An 18,688-nucleotide genomic window follows, 5' to 3' on the forward strand; every position below is an offset into this window, starting at 1 on the left:
AGGTGTATTCAACCGTAGTAACCTAAACACTAAGGATTTCAAAAAGTCTTCTCCAACCCAAGTTAGTAACATTTCTCATTCCAATGCTCAGTCATCTGGGTCCCGAGAACCTTTAGTGATGGACTATGCCCAACCCGCAGCTACACCTTGACAACGAACCCAAGTAGAATTTACCCCTCTCCCTCTTCCACCTTCAGAGGTACTAAAGCAGTGTCTTTCCTCAGGTCGCGTAACTCTACCCGCCATCCGGCCTCCTTCAAATCCTTTACTCGCAAGTTGGAGAGCCGACCAACACTGTGAGTACCACAGAGATCCCGGCCATTCTGCATTGCTTTGAAATTTAAAATCCAGAAACTCATTGATGAGAAAGGCATTGCATTCCAGCCAAGACCCGACGTTACCCAAAACTCGCTACCTGGTCATGGAAACCCTGCTGCTGCCATTAATGCTATAGCCATAGGAGATTTTGATTTTGACCCACTCACCCTCATTTGTGCCTTAGAACCCGTTTCTGAACCTCAAATCATCTTCTGTGATGAGTCATAGCTAAGAGAGTATGTATCTCCCTTGGTGATTACCCATGAACCACAAGTTCCTCAAGTTATTACTTATGACGAGCCGGAGCTAGATGAGGTTAGAGTTGTTACTAGGGGCGGAAGGGTCGTCAAACCTGCTGAACCGAGAGTTGAAAATCCAGGGGCATTGACTCGAGGAGAAGAACCACAATATGTGAAAGACCCAGATGATGAAGTTGTGCCGCAGTTGAAGAAAACGCAGGCTGTTATATTCAATTGGGGACTGTTGATAGCATCTAAGAAGCACAGGTGTAGACACCCCCATTTTGCTACACCTTAAAAAGCAAACGATTCCGTAGTTTCATTGATTCTTGAATCAGTCTTCTGTATTTTTGCATTTTTAGGATAAGTTTTGTCTCATTATAGGAGTTTTAAAGTTGATTCGCGATCCTGAAAGTCTCTAGGGAATTTCATTAGTCTCCGGAAGATTAGAATTCAAGTTTCTAATCAAGTAAGAAAACCTGCTATTTTTGAAATTTCTCAGGGTTTTTCCTAATTTCATCAATTTTTGCACCACAGGGGTAATTTGGTAATTTTCAATGTGTTTCATTTGACTCCCGGGTTGTGTCTAAAAAATCTTGAGTGATTCCGTGAATTTTGAAAAGCCTGCTAAATTTAGACCTCTTAGGCGTTTCGCTCGATTTGGAAATTTAGAGTGTTTAGGGCATTTTGGGCATTTTGAGGGAATGCTAAATGATCCTGTTTGATATTACCCACCAAAAAAAGTAAACTTAAAAACTTTCTATTTTTGAGGTTTGACTACGAAAAGTTTCCATTTTTAACTTTCTCCTTTAAAAAATGAACCAATTTGAGGGTATTTTGGTCGCATTCTGGTTGGTAATGGTCAAATAAGGGTGTTTTGGTCCAAAAAAATTATTTCTTTAAAGGGGATGGTTCAACCATATCTTAGGGGTGCACTATAAAGGTCACATGGGTTAGGTCCATCCATAAAATATTGAACTTAAAAGAGTTTTATTAAATTTTTATGAAAAAAACCTAAAACCCATGTGAGAGGGCCCATTGGGCTAAAGTCCACAAGGTCGAGGTCCATGTGGACCCGCCCATTGTGTGACCCAATCCCGCGAGAGGGGAATGACATGCGAGCCGTCTCTCTCTCTCTCTTGGTCTCTCGTACCCATGTGAATGGCGTGTGCTTTTTATTATTGATTTTAATTACCCAACCAAGCAGGCAGCAACCAAGCCATAGGGTACAAACAAACGTGCAACCTAGTACCAATAAGGGTAGGGGTAAGCCGCCGAGCCTAGCAATGTGTGATTTAATTCATCTTTTCTGTGAACTTGGGATCACTAAGGCAATCCGAATTCCACACAAAAGAGAGTGACAGAGTCGCCACCTAGATGAGGGACTTAGGACCCATAATTTACCAGAAATCTAGACTCGTTACCTGGTTACGAGAATGGAAGGTAGGGGGAGTTACCACCACATGCACCATTCCTGCCCGATAATCGGTCTTCAATTCCAAAAGTTAACTCTTTTGAATTTCTTTTAAATGGCTCATTTAACTCTATATTAATGTGCGAACTATGTGACATGCATCCTAAGATCTAATTTCAATGTAATTCCTAAATGTGTAACTTGATTTTCTTAATTTGTTTGAATTCAATCTAAGTGAAAGTTCTCCTAAAATGCTAATTTGAGGGAGATCCTACATATTTTAATTAAGAATTTATAAGAAAACTAATATACAAAACCTCACCATTTGTGTGTGGGGCCGACTCGTGATTGGTATGCCATCAAGCATCCAAGCTGCCTACGTACCCAAGCCTCACTAGGATCAGAGTCGACGTAGTTCGGTGCACCTAAGCTAAGCTACTTATGCCTAACTCATCTAACACACCGATCTAGACTGGATTGACTGTTTCAACAGTTTTAAAAGAAGTTATTTAATTCAAGTTGAAGCTTTTATTATCCTATGACTTCATCTAAGATGCTATATGATCCCATCTAAGTGCAAGACACTCCTTAGACTAATGCAAGTGAACCTACATCCTAGGTAACTAGGCTTGTCCTATGAGAAAAGAGGGTAACTAGTGTAACTAGATCTATGGCACGGTTGCTATCCGTAGCAAACGGCCGTGATGAGGCTGGACTCCTAACTCTAGGACTCCCTAAAACTTAGGACACAACAAGACAGAAGTGTTCCTAAATGGGGCTCTAATGGTTCTTACGATGGAAACCGTAATCCAACGGTTCCGAAAGACATGAGGTAAATTGATTCAATTGGTTGAAGTTACTGATTTTCAGATTTCAAGGATTTTCGGTTCCTAAACATCTAAGGAATACCAAAGGCTCTATGGTTCGCAAGTTTCGGCCTCGAATCGCAACCATGGAAGTGAATCGTGCTCTCAACCTTATATAATTTAGCACGTAAATTATAGTATCTTATTGCCTGACATATTTCTCAGGATTTCCGTAGGCAGTGGACCTCGGAGCCAATATCATACTATAATTTACGTACTCCAATTATGCAGGATTAATCGCAATTAGTATACGATTACGGTTGCGATTTCGGCAGTTGGACTATCGCGGTATAGCGAATTTACAATGGAGATCTATGAACCCTAAGGTTTCTGTTTCAAAAAAATTAGGGATTAAATTCATGATGTAAAGTTAAGATTTGTTGGAAATTTTTACTGACATTTGTGTTGATTTCCTATTAAATTATGATTTATTAACATTAAGACCAGATTGCTAGGATTACACAGAAACCCTAAGCAATCAAACCCCAAATCAGGTGAAACTTTTTCAGTAACAAGATATGGTTGATTGTGGCTTACTGGAAATATTTCATGAATTATCATTAGGATTTTATATAAATTTTTGATTTTTCAAAATTTAAATCAGATTATAGATTAACACAGCAACATGTAGCATATCAATTTCAAATTAATCCAAACTTTCACAGAATAAAGATAATCATGAGATTAGACTACTGTATGACTTTCATGAACTTTTATTACGATTTGATGCCAATTGAAATTCACACAAAAATCGGATGAAACCAAAGAATTACTTAAAAAGCAAACTTAATACTATCCTAAAATCAAATAAAATATTCTAGTAGATATATAATAGATTATAAAATTTTCTATCAAAATTTCAAAACTTAAAAATTAAATCTCCTCCATAAAATCAATTTTTAAATAGAAAAGAGGAATTTTATTTCCTAGAAATTGAAACCCATTTATTAAAATAAATTACAAAATAATATTAAAACTTTACAAAACCAATTGAAATTTTTTATCTAACATTCGAGTAACCTAAGTTACTGGTTTGTAAAGAAAAATTTCAAAAATTTACTAATTTAATACGAATAAGAATTACAGCACGTAAAACGAAAATGCGATTAGAAAAAAAAACCTTTTTTCAAAAAAATAATTTCATGAGAAATTCAATTTATTATTGAAAATTAATTCTGGAGAGTTTCATCAATTTTTAAAATATTTTGATATTTATTAAAAATGACCGAAATTTAAAATAATTTTAAACCGGATTAAACAAATTCAAAAAAATCCAAAATTTTTTGGGTATTCTGGAAATCAAAACATTAGTTTGGAAGTAAGATTTCACAAATTTTGGACATGGTTTGATATACTTTTGGATTCGTTCATCAAGAAATAACCCCTTTCGGGGTTATTGTTGAAAAATAGAATGAAAATTAAAACGGCCAAACTGCGATTGGAAATTAAGTTTCCAGTAGTATTTCATTTTATAGAAATCCTAAATAATATCATTTTTTAAAGAAACCCACGTTTTCTAACACTTGCTTTGATAATCCGATTTAAATCTATATTTAATAAAAAACGAAAGAAAATCATTATTAAATGGAGAAAATTTAATTTTTTGGTAAAATTTTGAATTTTGAAAACTTATAATCTATATTATAACATACTGGAATTTCAAGGAAAAATTCATTGATTTGATCTATCAAAAGTAAAACCCTAGCATGCTTTTATACTTTTGATATTACAAAGATAAAGATCATACCGTTGATCGCGCTTCTTGTCTCTAGAATGCGTAGATCCGAGATATACGCTTTGTCGCACGCTTTTATATGATGAAGAAGACCCAAAGAACACCCCAAAGATCCTTGATGTGTGATTTGTTGAAGAAGAAAAAGGATTTCAAGAATCCCTTTTGTAAAAAACCCTTGAGAGATATGAACACACTTCAAGAGAGAAGAAGTTTTTTTTTTCTTTTTTTTCTCTTTTTTTTGGGGATGAGAGAGAAAAAGGACGAATTTGAATTTTTTTTCAATCATTTCTAGGATTGTTTGCTTTGATTTTTATATAAAAAAACTAGGGTTAAGAGAGAAATAGTAGTTTCCAATGTGAGAGCTCTCTTTTTGGCTTGTTTCCAATTTTCCCCTCTTGCTTTCTTTCTTTCTTGTTTCTAAATTAGATTTGATTTCAATCTTAATTTCTTGTCAATCAAGACATGCTATTCTTTATTCCACGTTGCTTCTTTGGAAGAAAACATTTTTTAAGCAATCATTCATTTTTTCCTTCTTTTCTTTTTTTTATTTTTTTTATTTTTCTTTTAACAAATATGATGTCACCATTGTGACATCATCAAGGTTGGGTGCTCAACTCATGTGGGTCAGCCATGTGGGGCCCCCACCATGGTGGTCGACCCATATGGGTGAACCCACATGAGCTCCATCTTTGCGGGCTTTAGCCTAATGGGCCATTTCACACGGGTTTCAGGTTTTTTCGTAAAAATTCAATAAAATCTTTCTAAATTCAACATTCTATATATGGACCCAACCCATTTGACATTTATGGTGCATCCCTCACACATTATCGAAGCATCTTTTGGGAAAAATATTTTTTCGGACCAAAATGCCCCTATTTGACAATTACACATCCAAATGTGACCAAAATAACCTTAAATTGGTTCGCCCCTAAAGGGAAAAGTTAAAAATGGAAAGTCTTTGTGATCAAACTTAAAAAATAGAAACTTTTAAAGTTTGGTCCTTTTGATGAGCAATATCAAACAGGATCATTTGGTACCCCCTGAAAATACCCAAAATGCCATTGACACATAAAATTTCCAAGTCAAGCGAAACCCCTGAGAAATTCTAAATTTAGCAGGTTTTCCAAAATTCAGGAAATCATTCATAATCTCTCAGACATATTTCGGGGATCAAAATAATTACACAAGAAAAGACCAAATTACCCCGAGGTGCTAGAATTTGGCGAGACTAGGGAAAACCTTGAGAAATTTCAAAAATAGCAGATTTTCAAAAATTTATGAACGGACTCAAAATTTCTTAGACACAACTTAGGGACCAAATATGATATATTGAAAATGTCTAAAATACCCCCGAAGTGCAAAACTAAGAGAAAATCTTGAGAGATCTAAATTTAGCAGGTTTCCCAAATCTTACGAAATTACTTATAATCCATCAGCCGTGTCTTCGAGATAGTTTTGGACATATGCGAAATGATTGAAATATCCATAAGATGATGAAAATCTGGAAGCCCTATGAGTTTTTAAAAATAACTGTTTTTTCAAAATTTGTAAAATCATTCAAGATTTCTCAAATATAACTCGGGGGGTCAAATGAGACACATTGGGAATGACCAAGATACCCCTGCAGTGCAAAATAGGCAAAAATGAGAAAACCCTGAAAATTCTAAAAATAGCAGGTTTTTTCATTTGCTTGGAAACTTGAACTTTCATCTTTCAGAGGCCAAAGGAACCCCATAGAGACTTTCAGGATCGTGAATCAACTTCAAAACTCCCATAATGAAATGAAATCTATCCTAAAATTCATAGATGCCTAATCCTAGGTGGAATACGGACTCGAAACTTGACAAACTACCAAATCTTTTGCTTTTTTAAAGTCTATCAAAATGGGGGTGTCTACAGATGCCCCTCTTTGGTAGAGATGACGTAGTCATCGAATACTAAAACAAAAGTGACAGAACCATTTTGCATAGCGTTAATCAACAAATGATTCACTTAACAAAATGCAACCTAAATGCAAACACATGCAACCTAACCTAATGCAAGATCCTAGACGAAGTCCTAGAATGTAATAAAAAATCATTTATTCTAAACACCATGAGATGGCAGTTTAGAATAACGGAGAATCAGATTTACTCTGGGTGCAAAAATCTTGCAATCCAGAACAAAAGATGATTATGATGCGGCGCCGTTTTCGAATGGGCAATGAAGGAATGGGATGCGATTTTCAAATGGATTTTCGGAGGGAAAGGAATACCGTTTTTGAACGGTTTCATAGGAAATGAGACACCATTTTCAAATGGTTTTAGAGAGAATAACAGATAACTTTCGAAATATTTTTAAAGAAAATGAAGCATCATTTTTGAACGGGCTTAGATAAAATGTGATACCATATTTGTATGGGTCCAAAGAGAACAGGACACTGTAGTTATACAGACCCAGAGGAAACGAGATACCAGAATGAGACATCGTATTTGTACGGTTTCCCAAAGAAAATGAGCAACCATATTTGTATGAATCCCAAAGAGGAATAAGAGACCATTTTTTAATGGACTAAGAAATGATGAGATACCGTATTTGTACGATTCCCAAGGAAGATGAGATACCATATTTGTATGGATCCCAAAGAGGAATAAGAGACCATTTTTTTAAATGGACTAAGACAGGATGTGACACAGTATTTGTACGGTTTCCCAAAGAAAATGAGCAACCATATTTGTATGGATCCCCAAAGAGGAATAAGAGACCATTTTTTAATAGACTTAGAAATGATGAGATATCATATTTGTACGATTCCCAAGGAATATGAGATACCATATTTGTATGGATCCCAAAGAGGAATAAGAGACCATTTTTTAATAGACTCAGAAAGGATGAGATACCGTATTTGTACGATTCCCAAGGAATATAAGATACCATATTTGTATGGATCCCAAAGAAGAGTAAGAGACCATTTTTTTAAATGGACTAAGAAAGGATGAGACACCGTATTTGTACGGTTTCCCAAAGAAAATGAGCAATCATATTTGTATAGATCCCCAAAGAGGAATAAGAGACCATTTTTTAATAGACTCAGAAAGGATGAGATACCGTATTTGTACGATTCCCAAGGAATATGAGATACCATATTTGTATGGATCTCAAAGAGGAATAAGAGACCATTTTTAAATGGACTTAGATAGAATGAAATACTGTATTTGTACAGTTCCCAAAGGAAATGAGACATCATATTTATATGGATCCCAAAGTGGAATAAGAGACCATTTTTTAAAATAGACTCAGATAAGATGAAATACCGTATTTTTACTGATTCCAAGAAAATGAGGCATCATATTTGTATGATGTTCAAAGAGAATTAAGAGATCATTTTTTAACGGACTTAGATAAGATGAAATACCGTATTTTTACGGATTCCAAGGAAATGAGATATCATATTTGTATGATGTTCAAAGAGATTTAAGAGACCATTTTTTAATGGACTCAGATAAAATGAAATACCTTATTTTTACGGATTCCAACGAAATGAGACATCATATTCGTATAATGTTCAAAGAGAATTAAGAGATCATTTTTTGAATGGATTTAAAAATAATAAAACACCGTATTTTTACGGATTCCAAGGAAACGAGACATCATAGTTGTATGATGTTCAAAGAGAATTAAGAGACTATTTTTTAATGGACTCAGAGAAAATGAAATGCCGTATTTTTACGGATTCCAAGGAAACGAGACATCATATTTGTATCATGTTCAAAGAGATTTAAGAGACCATTTTTGAATGGACTCAGATAAGATGAAATACCGTATTTTTATGAATTCCAAGGAAACGAGACATCATATTTGTATGATGTTCAAAGAGAATTAAGAGACCATTTCTGAATGGAGTCAGAGAGAATGAAATACCATATTTATACGGATTCCAAGGAAATGAGACATCACATTTGTATGATGCTCAAAAAGAATAAGAGACCATAGTTGTATGGACTCGAAGAGAATGGAATATCATATTTATACGGATTTCAAGAAAATGAGACATCACATTTGTATGATGCTCGAAGAGAATAAGAGAACATTTTTGAATGGACACAGAAAGAATGAAATACCGTATTTTTACGGTTTCCAAGGAAACGAGACATCATATTTGTATGATGTTCAAAGAGAATAAGAGACCATAGTTATGTAGACTCGAAGAGAATGAAATACCATATTTATACGGAGTTCATGGAAGTGAGACATCACATTTGTATGATGCTTAAAGAGAATAAGAGACCATTTTTTAATGGACTCAAAGAGAATGAAATACCGTATTTTTACGGATTCCAAGGAAATGAGACATCACAGTTGTATGATGCTCAAAGAGAATAAGAGACCATTTTTTAATGGACTCAGAGATAATAAAACACCGTATTTTTACGGATTCTAAGGAAACGAGACATCATAGTTGTATGATGTTCAAAGAGAATTAAGAGATCATTTTTGAATGAACTCAGAGAAAATGAAATACCATATTTTTACGGATTCCAAGGAAATGAGACATCACATTTGTATAATGCTCAAAGAGAATAAGAGACCATTTTTGAATGGACTCCGAGAGAATGAAATACCGTATTTATACGGATTCCAAGGAAATGAGACATCACATTTGTATGATGCTCAAAGAGAATAAGAGACCATAGTTGTATGGACTCGAAGAGAATGGAATACCATATTTATACGGATTTCAAGGAAATGAGACATCACATTTGTATGATGCTCAAAGAGAATAAGAGACCATTTTTTAATGGAGTCCGAGAGAATGAAATACCGTATTTATACGGATTCCAAGGAAATGAGACATCACATTTGTATGATGCTCAAAGAGAATAAGAGACCATAGTTGTATGGACTCGAAGAGAATGGAATACCATATTTATACGGATTCCAAGGAAATGAGACATTACATTTGTATGATGCTCAAAGAGAATAAGAGACCATTTTTTAATGGACTCCGAGAGAATGAAATACCGTATTTATACGGATTCCAAGAAAATGAGACATCACATTTGTATGATGCTCAAAGAGAATAAGAGACCATAGTTGTATGGACTCGAAGAGAATGGAATACCATATTTATACGGATTCCAAGGAAATGAGACATCACATTTGTATGATGCTAAAAAAGAATAAGAGACCATAGTTGTATGGACTCGAAGAGAATAGAATACCATATTTATACGGATTCCAAGGAAATGAGACCGTAATTGTATGGACTCGGAAGGAACATGACGCTGTAATTATACGGACCCTGAAGGGAATGAGACACTGTAGTTATACAACCTTAAAAGGAATAAGACACTGTAGTCATACAGGCCCAAAAGGATTAGAGTCCATAGTCATATGAACTCAAAGAGAATGAGACACCGTAGTTGTATGGGTTCAAAAGAGATAAGACAACTTCGGTTGAGATGAATTAATGAATTCGGTAATGAAGAATTTGTAGATTTTTCATGAACTTGAATTTGAGGTAAACTCGAATTTGATGAATTTTAGATGCTTGAAATTGGTGTAGGATGAAATCGGGGACAATAGAAATCATGCCCGATGAAGATATGGGAAACTAAGACTTTGACGAATGACGAGACGACAAACCTTAGGAATTATGCAACATGATTAACGAGAATGGTTTAGGAACGCTATCAGGAAGCTTTAACATGATTTTTTTTTCGCAAAGAGATTGTCTGTCTTTTCTTCTGGAGATTTTGATAACTGAAACCTTGATCTAACTACCTGGTATTGGTAATCTAGAACAACGGCTCTCTTGGATACTGAAAATTGGGAAGTGGGATTTTTCCTTTGACAGGTGTTTAGATAAACACTTCTTGACCAGGATAATATTCAACTGCCAGGAAGGAAATTAAAAATTTTAAGGGTTCATCTTTCTGAGAAACTGGCCCAATCATCATCACATATGAAATCCTCCATGCCTCAGGTGCCTTTCTGGGGCATGGTCCTCTTATGAAAACTCCACTTCCCGATGTTTCTACTTCGGAATGCTTCTGAGCTGATCTTCTTTAAAATGAAGCTCTTTGACTAGATTCTCGAGATCTTTCATTTAGGATTAACTTGGCGCAGGTACAATCGCAGGGAGCTGATGACACCGGGCCTATTTCACCGAGACAGTTGCATCATTTGGACACAAGGACAACGACTGACTCTTCTAAAAGAGGAAATTTGGGTAAATGACACTATTCAAAGGATTGAGAAACTTCGAAAGAGTGAACTTAGAATGACAAAGATTGACTAACTACACTGATAGACACAGTGATGCTTCTGACTTAGTTAACATTTTGTTTGGTAAGTCTATCTTTTCAAAGAGTAGTTTCTCAATTAATAAACACTGGACTTCTTCCTTAAAAGAGTAATGCTTCAAGGATTTGGTTATCATTCCTACGATTGCTTGGTTTCAATACCCCCAATTTCTAGGATGACATTTGAACTCGCTTAAACTTCTTTTTGATCTTCAGTCTTGATACCGGCTGTAGCCTTCTTATAATGATTCTCTTACCGTGACCAAGTCATCTCTTCAGGGTTTTTAACTTGGCGGACCGTGCTAGCCTTAACTTTTGCTTGAACCACCTTTCTAGGTTTTCGATCCAGCAGGCTATCTCCTTAGCTTTTGCCTAAGCCGTCCTTTCGGGTTTTCAACTTAGCAGGGGAATGATCTTAAATTTTGCCTAGACCGCCTTTTCAGGTTTTTAGTCTAGCAGATCTTCAAACTCCGTTCTTTTTCTTATTTATCAATTTTTTTTTTGAATAGATCTTTCATTCTGAACATTTGAAGGACTTTATGGGTAGGATAAGGCTTTTCAAAGAATAGCTTACGGTTGAGCAAAGATTTTTACCGAACCTGTGAACAGGTTGCCTACGTATCCCAAGGTAGGAATCAGGTCGTGCGTAGTTCAGGGCGAATGCCCCTAGTTTGAAGATAAATTGTTTGAAGGTTAATTGATTTTTCTTTTTTTCTTTCTTTCTGGAATGATTGCCTTCTCTTCTTTTGGAATTTGTCCCTCTTTTTTTTTTTCTGGAACGATTGAATTTTTTTTCTTTTTATGATTCGACCGAACTCAGTTTAACCGAGCTGCCTACGTACCCCAGTGTAGGGATCAGGTCTAGCGTAGTTCGGGGCGGATGCCCCTAGTTTGATGGGTTTTCAAGAAAATTCCATTCAGGCTCAAAGGGTTTGCAAACCGGTATATTTTTTTTGACATTGGGTTATGATTCTGGGATTTGTTCAACCAAAGGAGGCCTTCCAATGTTCAGGTTTGGAATTGATCTAGGTTGATGAGTTCTCTTTATTATTATTTCTTTTTTTTCGGAGTTTGACAGCATTTCCAGGTAAGAGATAATGGATCTTCTTCTTTCAAGATTCTAATATGTGCTTTTGACTTTCATAGAGCGAAACTTGTTCTTTGACATCCTCCATCTATGGATTTGTAACTCTTGATATTTGATGATCACTTTTCAATGCTTGCTCTTGAACTTCTTATCTTGAATTTGTTGGCTTCAAGTTATGAATTTGAGAACCAAGGTCATTGATTGGAAATATGAAAGTTGTTTCCACTCTATGCCCCTTGTATAGCATATGTCTCTCACTTTCTTCATTCTCTTGAGCTTTCTATCTATGTCTTGCCCCTGGTATCGGTTGTAGTGTTTCTAGACAATCTTCTTATTCTTGAAATAAGTTTATCAATTCTTCACACTCTTCAGAGGGTAATGTACTTTTAATCGGCATTCACTGAATCAAAGTTTCAGTGCCAATGTTTATCACTTCAGTTTTATCTTTAAGAGGCCAAGCTCGACGCTCCTCTTATTTGCGCATATGCTACAAACTAAGGGGAGTTTCATCGGCATTTCTTTCCTCATTCGAGACGGGAGTCTTATTTTTATTGTTATGAAAGTTAGAAGCAAACACATTAGAATGTATGAAGAAGCAAGCTTTATTGAATGGAAAGAAATTATATCATTATTGGACTCATCCTGACCAAGGTCAAGATTTACATTATTAGAAAAGGACTCGCTTGGACAAGGAATTGACAGTTACTTAACTGACATTACCAAAATAAAAATTTATTCAAACTTCAGAAGACAAAACTAGATGACTAGACTCAATAAAAATAGCAGATAGACTAAAACTCTAACAGTTGTGACTGTCTGGTGTTGAAGGCTCAGCGAAGGCTGGTTCGTTCTGAATCATCATCATGGCTGATACTTTCAATTTTGGATTCTTCCCGTTCTACTGCAGCTAGACCTGAGCTTCTCAAACTTCGATGTGTCTAAGCCTTATATGGCGATGGTGCGACATGGTTCCACACAACATTTGGCGTTTGCTGGAATGATAGCTTGCGCTCATCAATCAATTTTTGGATCACATGTCTCAAAGTTATACACTGATCGGTGGTGTGCCCTGATCTTCGGTGAAAGTCGCAGTGTTCATCTGCCTTCCACGTCCTGGGGAGTGGATTGGGAGGATCCCTAATGCGAGGTAAATAGATATCGCCTGAAGCCAACCCTTGTTGCAATATAACAGATGGTGGAAGCGGGAGGGGGGCGAATTGCCTATCGGGCTTTTGCTGAGGTGTAGGTCTTGGTTGATCATATTCGATTACCATAGGCTCTTGTGACCAGTTAATCCCCTTTTCCCTTTCCTTAAACCCTTTCAGGATACCAGATCATGGGATAGGCAAATCAGTGAATTTTCTGCTCTGTTTTGAAGCTGGCTTCTCTTCCTTACAGACTAGAGTCTCAAGAGGTTTTTCACAATTTTGGGCAATACTGCCTTGGGCACTGACATTTTCAGTCATAATATCCACGTTGATGAAGTGCTCAGAACTTTGACATTGACAACAATGGGTGGACATATAATGTATCTGATTCTTCACGTGACTGACTTCGCCAACTACCATGGCTGTCTGCAGAGAGAGGTTCATGAAGAATTTCTCCATCTTTATGAACGCATCATTTTGAGACGATTTCAATGCATCATAGAGGCTATGATTTTTGTCTTTAGAAGAAATAGTGGCTGGGCCAAGTTTCTCATCCAACTGAGCCTTAATGTATTGATTCTCTTCCTTAAGTTCTTTCATCTGTTGGACAAGCAGAGCCAGGGTTTCTGTGACATGAAAGAGTTGGAAATTTTCTATAGAATCTGCCATAGGTAGGAAAAAGTGGATAGAGAGAGTTTCAATACAAATGGGGAGTTAAATTTTCTCACTTAATCCAGAATAAGTTCAAACCCAAGAAATTTTCCAAGATTCTCAGTGATGACCAATCCTGACATAGAAACAATAAACACGAGATGTAAGCTTGACATTCAGGGAATTTTTCTTTTCTATGATTGATATGATATTTATGAATGGGAGATAAAATGATGGTTCCTCAAAACAAATAAACATAACAATGATGACATAATAGCACATGGGGATGCCTCCGGTTTAAGGATTATCAGAATGAACTCTAAAGGAATTTAGAAGATGATCTTGAAAAATGTTCCCTCTAGAGTCAAAAGGAATTGACCTTAAGCTAGGGATGCAATGATCTTAAGAGAAAGATGATCTAGGGTAAACAATCTGAATATGTAAACTACATCCCAGATGTATGAACTGCCCTAGGGAAAGCCTAAGCGATAGGTCACACGACCTATAATGACACAAGCATGACTAGGCCATTGAGAGAGAGAAATCAGGATATCATAATCATATGATTTAGCAAGATCGTGCAAGATAGATCTGAGAGATAGATCGAGAGGAAGCTATCCTATGAAATCTTTAGAATGATGGGATTTATATCCTAATCCCAAAGGGAAATTTTTTTAATCTTCTTACATTTTAAAAAGTGCTACCTGAAGGCATCAATCATAATCCTGATCTAGCGGAGTGGAGAAAGAATCTCGACTCTTGACTTTGTTTGTGTACCTAATGACCGATTGCAGCCATTGGAAGATGGACTACTGCCTAATCTAGACACCATTAGAAGATATCATAATCTAAGCTCACACACGTGATGCACGTGTGTTCGTATACTATATGCATGTGTGGGGTAATCTAGGGGTAAGGCCAACAGTTCCCTTAGCGCGAATCCGTGCTCATGCCTAGTTCGGGAGTGATGGATTCGCCTGGAGGAGGGGTGGGTCTGATCTCAGCGGGGAGGTATAGGCTCTCCCCTAGGGGCGGTCGACCTTTCCTGCACAGGTTGGGAGGCTTTTGGGGGATGTTGCAGAGGTGCTTGTTGGGTCAGGTTTTTGTACTGATCAACAAGAGTAGTCATTTATTGAAAGAGAGTTTGGATTTGTTCGGGAGTAGGACCAGGATTCAGGTGCTCCGAGTAAGCCGGGCTCTATTCCGCTATTGCAGAGGGAACTACCACCTGTGAGGCGATTCGCTCGCTTTGAGCCCTGTGAGGCGCTTCGGCTTGGACTGCCCGTGCAGGGGGTATCTGAGGACTCCTCCGTCCTGCCATTTTAAATGAGACTTCGAACAGCTTTTAGTTCGGGGTCCCACGGATGGCGCCAATCTGTTAGGCCCAAAATCGGTAACAGATATGACAGTGACAGAAGAGCTGATATGGCGGGTCCCAGTGGTTGACTCAAGAGGTATCCTACACAGGAGCGCACGAGGTCAGAAGACCAACCCGGAGTGTTACTCCGAAAAGGCCCTTTGACAGTCAAGTCAATATGAGCAAGAGAGAAACCAAACATGGGGTTGTAACTTTTCTTAGGGATTCGATCCCCTACCTTGGCATTTGGGAAGGCTATTTATAGCGAGAGCGCTGGGGTAGTTGAATTACCTACCCCAGGACAGGTGTCGGCCCATGTGTGGGCCTAATTTTACCTGCCCTTGGCTGATTACCTAGCTACCCCTGGAGCTGGTGCCAACTTCTTAGTGGTCCCTCTGAGGGTCACGTGTCGACAGCTAATTGGAGGTGACTTTTCATACCCCATCAGTATGTGGTGTTGATATTTCTGTTCTTATTCTAAATATTGCCAAGATTTCTATTTTATGTAATCAATGTTGTACTTTATTAGTGCCAACAAGAAATCGTTGGCCCATAATGTAGTTTCGTGGTTTCTATTTTGGACATGGGAGCTTATACATAATATAAATAGGGCAGCTATAAATCGACCCCCAAATATCTTAAATTGACCCCTATGTGTCTTTCTCTCTCCTCTGGGTTAGAGAGAGAAAGAGGAGAGAGAGACATAAGGGGTCGATTTATCACTCCCCTATAAATATTGGTGAGTGTATAAACAATTTCTCAAATGCAATTTAACTATTTCTAATTTATCTCTCGTAGATGAAGAATACATTTCTAAATTTTCAGTGGGTCTTGCTTCTTGAAAGTAAATGCTACTTAGGCTCATAAGTTTTGAATGAGAGAAAACGGGGTAGAATTCAAGAACTTAAAGAAAAAGAGATACAAAGGGAGAGAAGAATATACCAAAGTAGAGAAGAGTGTTGGCGTTTTATGGTGTGGCCCACATTTGTGGGACTCACTTTAAGATAAAACGTTGGCTTTCCTATTCACTTTGTATTCTATTCACAAAAAGGGAGTCTTAGGGATAAATCCCAAGTGTTTAAGAACTCTAAAACACGTTAGTGTTAGAGGAGTGGATGGACACTAACTGTTGTGATCTGAATTCTATAAATATGTGTTGCGTTTCATGGGAACAATACACATACATTTATAGTAAAGTTCCATCTAAAGAGAGGGTCCCTAATCTGAGAGGAAAACTGTGCCTGCGATTCCATCGATCAAGCCTTAAGGTCTTCTACAGATTAGAAGATCTCTCTTCTTTTGTTCATGCACAACGGAGATCGTGTTTGTGTTCGTGGATTGCCAAAGCTTGAGGGATTCGTGATCTTTGATTCTAGTAGCCATGGCGAGAGATAAGTTCCGCATTAATTTCTAAATTAAATAAAGTTTACAGTTGGTATCAGAGCAGCCCTCCGAGTGTGACGATTGATCAAGATAGATCAATTCCTTTAGTTCTTGTAATTTGAAGCAATTTTATCCATGTGCCCTTCTTATTAAAATGGGAAAACTACAAGAAACCCCCTAGCTCACACGATATCTACAAGAATCTCTCAAAATTTTCATAATTACCAATGGTATAATTTTGTGCCTTAAATAGCTTTTAATTTTCTCTTTTTCCTATTTTACCCTTCATTAAATTAGCGTTAGAAATCACTAAAATCTCTCCATCACCAAAGGCAACATTAAATCCTTTGAAAATTTCCCTCTCTCTACAAAAAAAAGGCAACATCTATCACTAATGAGATTTTATATGGTGTAAGCTGGTATAGTCCATTATTTTTCAAAAAGTATTGTACGGGCCTCACCTTAGTATGATCCAAACCGTCCATTTGATGGTCACACCGTAGGATGATCCAAACCATCTATTTGATGGGCACACTGTAAGATGATCCAAACCGCTCATTTGATGGGCACACCGAAGGATGATTAGAATCGTTGATTCGATGGGCCACAATGTAAATTGATTGTGGCCAAAAACCCATTTTCATAGGATCATCCGAACCCTCCGATCTATATAGGTTTCCATGATATGAAGATCCTATGGTGTGCCCATCAAATGGACGGTTTGGATCATACTAAGGTGTGGCACGTAGAGTACTTTTTGAAAAATAATGTGTGGGACCCGATCCCGAGAGAGGGGTGCGGCGTGAGCCGCCACGCTCTCTCGTGGTCTCTCTTACCCACGCAATTGGCGTGTGCTTTTTATTATTGATTTTAATTGCCCAACCAAACAGGCAGCAATCAAGCCATAGGGTGCAAAGAAACGTGCAACCCAGTACCCATAAGGGCAGGGGTAAGCCGCCGAGCCTACAAGGTGCGATTTAATTCATCTTTTCCGTGAACTTGGGATCACTAAGGTAATCTGAATTCCACGCAAAAGAGAGTGACAGAGTCGCCACCTAGATGAGGGATCTAGGACCCATAATTGACCAGAAATCTAGACTCGTTACCTGGTTACGAGAATGGAAGGTATGGGGAGTTACCAGCACATACACCATTCTTGCCCGATAATCGGTCTTCAATTCCAAACGTTAACTCTTTTGAATTTCTTTTAAATGGCTCATTTAACTCTATATTAATGTTCGAACTACATGACATGCATCCTAAGATCTAATTTCAGTGTAATTCCTAAATGTGTATCTTGATTTTCTTAATTTGTTTGAATTCAATCTATGTGAAAGTTCTCCTAAAATTCTAATTTCATGGAAAGTCCTAAGTGATTTAATTACTTTTAATTTAAGGATTAATGTACAAAATCCCACCACTTATGTGTGGAGCCGACTCGGGCTTGGTATGCCACTCAAGTATCCAAGTTGCCTACGTATCCCAGCCTCACTGGAATCAGAGTCGATCGTAGTTTGGTGCACCTAAACTAAGCTACTTATGCCTAACTCATCTAGGACACCGATCTAGACTGGATTGACTATTTCAATAGTTTAAGAGAGATTATTTAGTTCAAGTTGAGTAGCTTTTATTATCCTAGGACTCCATCAAAGATGCTATATGGTCATATCTAAGTGCAAGACATTCCTTTGACTAATGCAGGTGAACCTACATCCTAGGTAACTAGGCTTGTCCTATGGAAAAAAAAGTGATTAGTGTAACTAGATCTATTGGCATGGTTGCTATACATAGCAAACGACCGTGATGAGGCTGGACTCCTAACTCTAGGACTCCCTAAAACCTAGGACACAACGAGACGTAAGTGTTCCTAAGGGGTTCTGAAGGTTCCTACGATAGGAGACCGTAATCCAACGGCTCCTAAGACGCGGATCGATTTAATTCGATTTGTTAAACTTAATGATTTTCAATTTTTGAGGATTTTTGATTCCTAAACATCTAAGGAATACCAAAAGCTCTATGGTTCACAAGTTTCGGTCTCGACTCGCAGCCATGGAAGGGAATCATGCTGTCAACCCTTGTATAATTTAGCACGTAAGTTATAGTATCTTATTGCCTGGCATATTTCTCAGGATTTTCGTGGACAGTGGACCTCGGAGCCAATAACATAGTATAATTTACGCACTCCAATTATGCAGGATTAATCGCA

This window comes from Tasmannia lanceolata, unplaced genomic scaffold, assembly GCF_043159265.1.
Source record: "Tasmannia lanceolata isolate RefF3 unplaced genomic scaffold, GAP_Taslan_0.1 ptg000008l, whole genome shotgun sequence".
In the NCBI taxonomy this organism is placed as follows: Eukaryota; Viridiplantae; Streptophyta; class Magnoliopsida; order Canellales; family Winteraceae; genus Tasmannia; species Tasmannia lanceolata.